This window comes from Salmo salar, unplaced genomic scaffold (genome assembly GCF_965601325.2).
Source record: "Salmo salar unplaced genomic scaffold, fSalSal1 ptg000221l, whole genome shotgun sequence".
Lineage (NCBI taxonomy): Eukaryota > Metazoa > Chordata > Actinopteri > Salmoniformes > Salmonidae > Salmo > Salmo salar.
In genome coordinates, this window is record NW_027675333.1 from 2,139,814 (window position 1) to 2,147,475 (window position 7,662).

A 7,662-nucleotide genomic window follows, 5' to 3' on the forward strand; every position below is an offset into this window, starting at 1 on the left:
TCTAACGAAGATTCCCTAACGCGCCCGATCCTCACTGTGTGCGTTCATAGAAGTGAAAGTGTGGGTTGGCCTCTAGCCAGTGATATATTCTCCGGGAGGGGGTGGGGCTTTACAGGGGTACTGGTCAGTCTGAGCTGTCTGATTGTGGGAGCCATATTCCTAATACACCATGAACCACTCGAGAAGGCAGAAAGTGGTAACTTGACCCATAGTGTAGAAGATGAGGAGTTTTTATGGCCTAGGTACAAAAGGTCACTCGATCTGGATAAAAAGGAAGTGAGAGTAGAGTTAGGGAAGGATGTCTCAATAGAGTTCTATGCAGACCAAATGGGGTCCCTAACCTCCTGGCAGTCTAGGACTCGGACTTCATGGGGAAGATATCTGTGTAGATCCCGGTGTAACTCATGGAATCAGGTCCTAGCTCACACAGAGAGAGAAGGCTATGTCAATCCACACACCCAATATAGAAACAGATGGAGTATAGTGAAGGCCAGGGTTTTTGACTGCAATCCAGAGCAAGGGAAGTATTGCTTGAAGATAGGAATGACCATTAAGGAAGTGATTGAGGTGGAGACTTGGTTTGGGGATTCCAACCTATGGCTGGAATGGATTCAGTATACAGCTAGATCAGTAGCTAAAGAAGAAGGTTATGCCTGCGCAGCAGCCAAACTTCAGTTGACAACCATCTCCTTTCTACTCGATGGAATTAATTTACCAAGGGGAATGGCCTGTATGGTAAAGCTGTTCATGAAGGGAAGGAAGCCAGACAGTTGCACTGATCTGCATTATCTGTATCCTATGTGCCCATTAGATCCAGACTTCCCCTTTTCACAGTCGCAGGAGGAGACTATTATTGTGTGGCTCGACACAACACACACGGATGGAACATAGGGGAAGTAAGAACATGCAATAGGACAGAGAATGTTACAACTGACGAGACAATGAGGGACCTGACTGGGTGGTTGAGTTCCGAGGACTTTAGTATGATAAAAAGGCCGAGAGCGGATGTCTGGTGGTTGTGTGGAGGTATGGAGCTGTGGCCAAACCTGCCTGCAAATTGGACTGGTATTTGTGCATTGGTACAGTTAGGCATGCCCTTCACCCTTATACAACACAAAGACCTAGTGCCAGGTGAAAGAGAGGGGAGGAGTGCTCTGTCAGGGTCCTTTGACGATAGAATATACATTGATAGCATTGGGGTTCCAAGGGGGGTGCCTGATGAATTTAAAGCTAGGAATCAGATATGGGCTGGATTGGAATCAAGTCTCTTTTGGTGGTCGACTCTCAATAAAAATATGGATTGGATAAATTACATTTATTATAACCAACAGCGTTTCATCAGCTATACCAGAGAGGCAATTCAAGGGTTAGCAGAACAGACAGTTGCGACCACTTTGATGGTATTGCAGAATAGAATAGCTTTGGATATGCTTCTGGCTGAAAAGGGTGGTGTGTGTGTGATGTTCGGATCTGAATGCTGTACTTTCATCCCCGAGAACACAGCTCCATATGGATCAGTGACCAAGGCCCTGGCCGGTCTAAACAATTTAGCTCAGGAGTTAGCAGAAAATTCCGGGGTGGACACGGCACTCACGGGATGGTTTGATTGTACGTTCGGAAAATGGAAAAAGGTTGTAATCACTGTGTTGTGGGCTGCTTTCACCTGTATGACTGTGTTGATATTATGTGGTTGTTGTTTGGTCCCTTGTGCGAGAGGTCTCATTTCCAGGGCTCTGGAGAGATCGATGACGGAGCAGATGGTGAGATACGGACCGATTCCAAGTTCAGACCAGTGGGATGACAAATACCTACTGCCGAGCCTGGTGGAGGATTCATTCAATTACGAGGAGCCCATGTTAGACGAGACCATCTTTAATGTTTAGGAAGACTGTTTCTCTAAATGAAGGTCATAGCAAAAATCCTAATCCGAAGAGTTATGACTGGACATAGGCTTAGAACAGTCATTGATAAGTATGTAATGAAAATACATGTATTCGTTTTCTTTGATCTAATTTGATTTTGTGTGACATTTCTGAATCCAATAAAAATAGATGTGTTATAGTGTATGTGAAATATTTAGCCAATAGGGTGGATTGTAATGGAAATAATATGATTAAAGGTTTGACTAAATGATTTCACCCTAAAAAAGGTATAACCGAGTGATTATAAGATGAATGTACTAATGTGTGTGTGTCGGAAAAGTTGAAGCTTAATGATTTAGCAATGTAAGCAACCAGACAGCAGACAACTTGTGACCACTGTGAAACTGATAACAGGAAGAAGGTCTCCCCACCCAGGGAGGCGAGAAACCTTTAGGCTTGCAGTAGACTATGTAACATGGGGCAGGATATGATAAGCAATGTATGAGATGGAGAAGACTTGTAAATAAGCATTGACAGTGTTAAAGAAGAGGAGGGGCATTTGTAAGGGGTATGACATATGGTATGACCAAATGTCAGGTATAAAAGGCTGTGTACATTGTATGATATTCAGAGCTCTCGTAAATAAACATTCTGACAAATTGTAGCTTGGCTCTCCGTCTGCGTCATTCAACCAGAATTTTACACCCTCTGGGGGGCAGACAGAGTAGTTTGATTGAAGTTCGGTTTATGAACATTGGGAACAGAATTCCCATGACAGAAGGTAGAAACTAAGGCCTGTAGGACCTGCCTTGTTGATAGTGTTGTTAAGAAGGTAGAGCAGGGCTTTATTATGGACAGACTTCTCCCCATCTTAGCTACTGTCGTATCAATATGTTTTGACCATGGCAGTTTACAATCCAGGGTTACTCCAAGCAGTTTAGTCTCCTCAACTTGCTCAATTTCCACATTATTCATTACAAGATGAACAGGTGAGCAGTACGCGTCTATGAAATGAGAGCATGAACAGTGTGAGGACCGTTAAAACGTCTTAGGGCTAGGGGGCAGTTTTCGGAAGTTCAGAGATTCTGGCGTGCCCAAAGTAAAATGCCTGTTACTCAGGCCCAGAAGCTATGCATATAATTGGTAGATTTGGAAAGAAAACACTCTGACGTTTCCAAAATTGTTAAAATAATGTCTGTGAGTATAACAGAACAGATATGGCAGGCGAAAACCCGAAGAAAATCCGACCAAAAAATAAATAAATAAAATCACAGGCTCATAGTTTGTAAAGCTATTGAAAACTCCTATGTCTGTCACCCAGATTGCAATTCATAATAGCTTCCACTAGATGTCAGCAGTATTTATTCAAGGTTTTGAGGCTTCTATTTTGAAAAATAAATAAATATTTACACTTTCAGTGAGCTGACTGCTTGGGTCACATCAGTGTTTTTGCCCGCGATGGAGAGGGTGCACACTTGCGAATTTGTCATTCCTATTGAACACAGTACTTTCCGTATGAAATATTATAGTTTATTTACATTTTAGACAACCTGAGGATGATATAGACACGTTATTTGACTTGTTTGGACGAAATTTACTGGTAGCTTTTAGAACTTCTTTGTCTGCATGTTGAAGGAGTGGATTTCTGAAGTCATGGGGCCTGCTAAACAGACTATTTTGGGATACAAAGAAGGACTTTATCGAACAAAACGACTATTCATTGTGTAGCTGGGACCCTTGGAATTGCAAACAGAGGAAGATCTTCAAAGGTAAGTGATTTATTTTATCGCTATTTGGGATTCTGTGACGCCTGTGCTTGTTTGGAAAATATGTTGTTGTGGGGTGCTGTCCTCAGATAATCGAAACCTATGCTTTCACCGTAAAGCCTTTTTGATATCTGACAACGCAGTTCGATTGCCAAGATTCTAAGCTTTTAAATGATGTATGACACTTGTATTTTCATGAATGTTTAATATATTTCTATTTTGAATTTGGAGCTCTGCAATTTCACCGCTTTATTACCCCCCCCCCCCCCCTGTTAATTTCCCCTTTCTTTAGGTCTCCAGATTTGAGTGTGCTTTATTTCTGTTAAAATGCAAGATGTCTTTTTGAACCACGAGTGCTTTAAATGTTTACTGATCTACAAAAGCAGATCCGGCCACCGTGGTGAGATATTGTGTTAAAAAAAAAAAAAATGTATATTGAGCACTAAGAGTTATTAAAACCATGTGCCCTGATTTAGTTAAAACTGGTTCCATCAGAGCCCTTACAAAACCTTTTACAACTGATTCATCACTCTCATACCTTATAGGGTCCAGAGTTTTCCTGGTTAGGTCAACAGATAAGGACAAACTGTTCCCATCATAGCCCTTGCAAAACCTTTTTACAACTGATTCATCACTGTCATACCTTATAGGGTCCAGAGTTTTCCTGGTTAGGTCAACAGATAAGGACAAACTCTGGGCCCCAGAATTCATCACTGTCATACCTTATAGGGTCCAGAGTTTTCCTGGTTTAGTCAACAGATAAGGACAAACTGTTCCCATCATAGCCCTTGCAAAACCTTTTAACAACTGATTCATCACTGTCATACCTTATAGGGTCCAGAGTTTTCCTGGTTAGGTCAACAGATAAGGACAAACTCTGGGCCCCAGGGCAAAAAAATTGCCTCCCCCCCACTCTGGGACCTATGGTTGCCACCAGTCTGCTTGCCGTTCTCAGTTATCGTCAGGTTCTGTATGTGGATGATCAGGGCTTTATTCAGAAAAAGTTTATTGGGCTACTTTGATTTGCCAAGTGGGCGAGATGTGAATTCCGTGTTTATCTTCATGGACAAACTTGTTCTAACCTACGGTGGCTCAGCTTCAAGGAAACGCATCTGCTGTGTGTATTTCCAGCTAAGTCCCCTCCTGTTCCATGGTTTAACAAGCGATGACCACTCCACTACCATTGTCAACTAACTCCTCACATGAACTGGAAGCCACGTCTCATGTGGCCCACTCATCCACTGGCACATTGAATGTTTCCTCTCCAAGCACGGTGAGGGAACCCCTGTAAATGTTTCTCTCATTACTTTATGTAGAGTCAATCACAAACACAATCACATTATTACACGTCTATGATTTTACTCCTTGCTTGGACTAACTCATTCTTAGCTCTTTTGTCTCACTGTGTAGTGTTTTTGTGTTATTGTCTTCCCAATCCTGTCCTGCACTGGTCAAGCCTCTGAACACCTCAACTCATGCCTCATACCCTCATTCAATCACTGCTGTGATCCCTTCCCAAAATGGTGTAAGTAGCCCTCTCATTCCTATTCCCCATAATATTGTACTATAAGTGTCTTTATTAAATGCTTTAGGTTAAAATAATGACTCTTTGACAATTTTAGAAACACATTTTGACGTCTCTGTGGGTCTCCCATCCTCCTCAACAACAGAAATGTCTAATAACGTCTAATACAATTCATCATTAATAATTCTGCAAGTTTTCTGTGTCCAGAAGCCTGATTCTACTCACTGTGGTTGTGTGGAAGTGTTGAGCTGTATTATTTGGCCTGTGGTCCTGTTGTAACCAGTCCCAGTGGTGAAGATAATGTCTTAATTGAGCTTCTTGTCTGTGACTGAGATACGTAATCTGCACATTTACTAAAACGTCAGCTCTCATCTCTCCCAATGTTCTCAATGTCAAACCATGAAGGCCGGGTAGTTTTTTTTCATGATTGCAACTCAGGTCATTTTAGTCGGCTGGCCATCGCTACATATTCGTCGTCAGACCCACTGGCTCCAGGTCATTTATAAGTCTATGCTAGGTAAAGCTCCGCCTTAGCTCAGCTCACTGGTCACGATAACAACACCCACCCGTAGCACGCGCTCCAGCAGGTACATCTCACTGTTCATTCCCCAAAGCCAACACCTCCTTTGGCCGCCTTTCCTTCCAGTTCTCTGCTGCCAGTGACTGGAACGAATTGCAAAAATCGCTGAAGGCGGAGACTTATTGCTCCCTCACTAACTTTAAACATCAGCTATCTGAGCAGCTAACCGATCGCTGCAGCTGTACATAGTCCATCTGTAAATAGCCCACCCAATCTACCTACCTCATCCCCATATTGTTTTTATTTACTTTGCTGCTCTTTTGCACACCAGTATCTCTACTTACACATCATCATCTGCTCATCTATCACTCCAGTGTTAATCAGCTAAATTGTCATTACTTTGCTACTACGGCCTATTTATTGCCATACCTCCTCACGCCATTTGCACACACTGTATATAGACTTTCTTTTTTCTGTTGTGTTGACTGTACGCTTGTTTATTCCATGTAACTCTGTGTTGTTGTTTCTGTCACACTGCTTTTCTTTATTCTTGGCCAGGTCGCAGTTGTAAATGAGAACTTATTCTAAACTGGCCTACCTGGTTAAATAAAGGTCAAATAATAAAAATAAAAAGATCCTAGATCATAATGAATCAGATTACATGGACGGGGGGGACCTGATCCTAGATCATAATGAATCAGATTACATGGAGAGGGGGGGACCTGATCCTAGATCATAATGAATCAGATTACATGGAGAGGGGGGACCTGATCCTAGATCATAGTGAATCAGATTACATGGAGAGGGGGTACCTGATCCTAGATCATAATGAATCAGATTACATGGAGAGGGGGGACCTGATCCTAGATCATAATGAATCAGATTACATGGAGAGGAGGGGGGACCTGATCCTAGATCATAATGAATCAGATTACATGGAGAGGGGGGGACCTGTTCCTAGATCTTAATGAATCAGATTACATGGAGAGGGGGGGACCTGATCCTAGATCATAATGAATCAGATTACATGGAGAGGGGCGACCTGATCTTAGATTATAATGAATCAGATTACATGGAGAGGTGGGACCTGATCCTAGATCATAATGAATCAGATTACATGGAGAGGAGGGACCTGATCCTAGATCATAATGAATCAGATTACATGGAGAGGGGGGACCTGATCCTAGATCATAATGAATCAGATTACATGGAGAGGGGGGACCTGATCCTATATCATAATGAATCAGATTACATGGAGAGCCGGATATATATAATATACCCTACTATTTTTTTATATTTAATATGCCATAAACTATTGTTTTTTTTAACAGTTTCATTAGTTCATTGTAATTAACTTAATCATTATGACACACCCCTCTCTATTGTCATTGGTTGCACTAATTGCACTGTTTGTCTACATAACCTGGTTCAAGTATTGATGACATCACCCTGAAGAAGGCACAGTGATGCTGAAATGTTGGTAAATACCCACTAAATGACTGGGAGTTTATATATGGAGTGTGGGATTCTCTTTATTTTGATAGTTTATAACTCTTATGTATGTGCCATCTTTTTGTGTTTTTCAGGCAGCCTGGGAAAGAACTGAAAAAACTCACTAAAGAGTCAAGACAGAGACACCAGAAAGACCCAAGAAGACTTGGACGCAGCATCAGAGGACAGAGAGGGATGTTCAGAACTCCCTCAGTCTGGTCAGTTGGTGAGGGTAGACGTGGAGGCTGCTTACCTGACATGGAGGAAGTCCCCCCTCCTCTCCCCTACCTTCCCTATCCCCCCCTCCTCTCCCCTACCTTCCCTATACCCCCTTCCTCTCCCTTAACTTCCCTATACCCACTCCTCTCCCCTACCTTCCCTATACCCCCTCCTCTCCCCTACCTTCACTATACCCCCCCTCCTCTCCCCTACCTTCCCTATACCCCCTCCTCTCCCCTACCTTCCCTATACCCCCCTCCTCTCTACCTTCCCTATACC

At 42.6% G+C, this 7,662-nt stretch overlaps 1 long non-coding RNA gene across 1 annotated transcript; it reads left to right on the forward strand.

Moving 5' to 3' along the window:
- Positions 1 to 4,964: 4,964 nt before the first annotated feature.
- On the forward strand, positions 4,965 to 7,443 carry LOC145867193 (uncharacterized). Its single transcript, XR_014383255.1, has 3 exons — positions 4,965 to 5,153; positions 7,107 to 7,153; positions 7,260 to 7,443. It is a non-coding gene; the product is annotated as an uncharacterized LOC145867193 (long non-coding RNA).
- Positions 7,444 to 7,662: the final 219 nt, after the last annotated feature.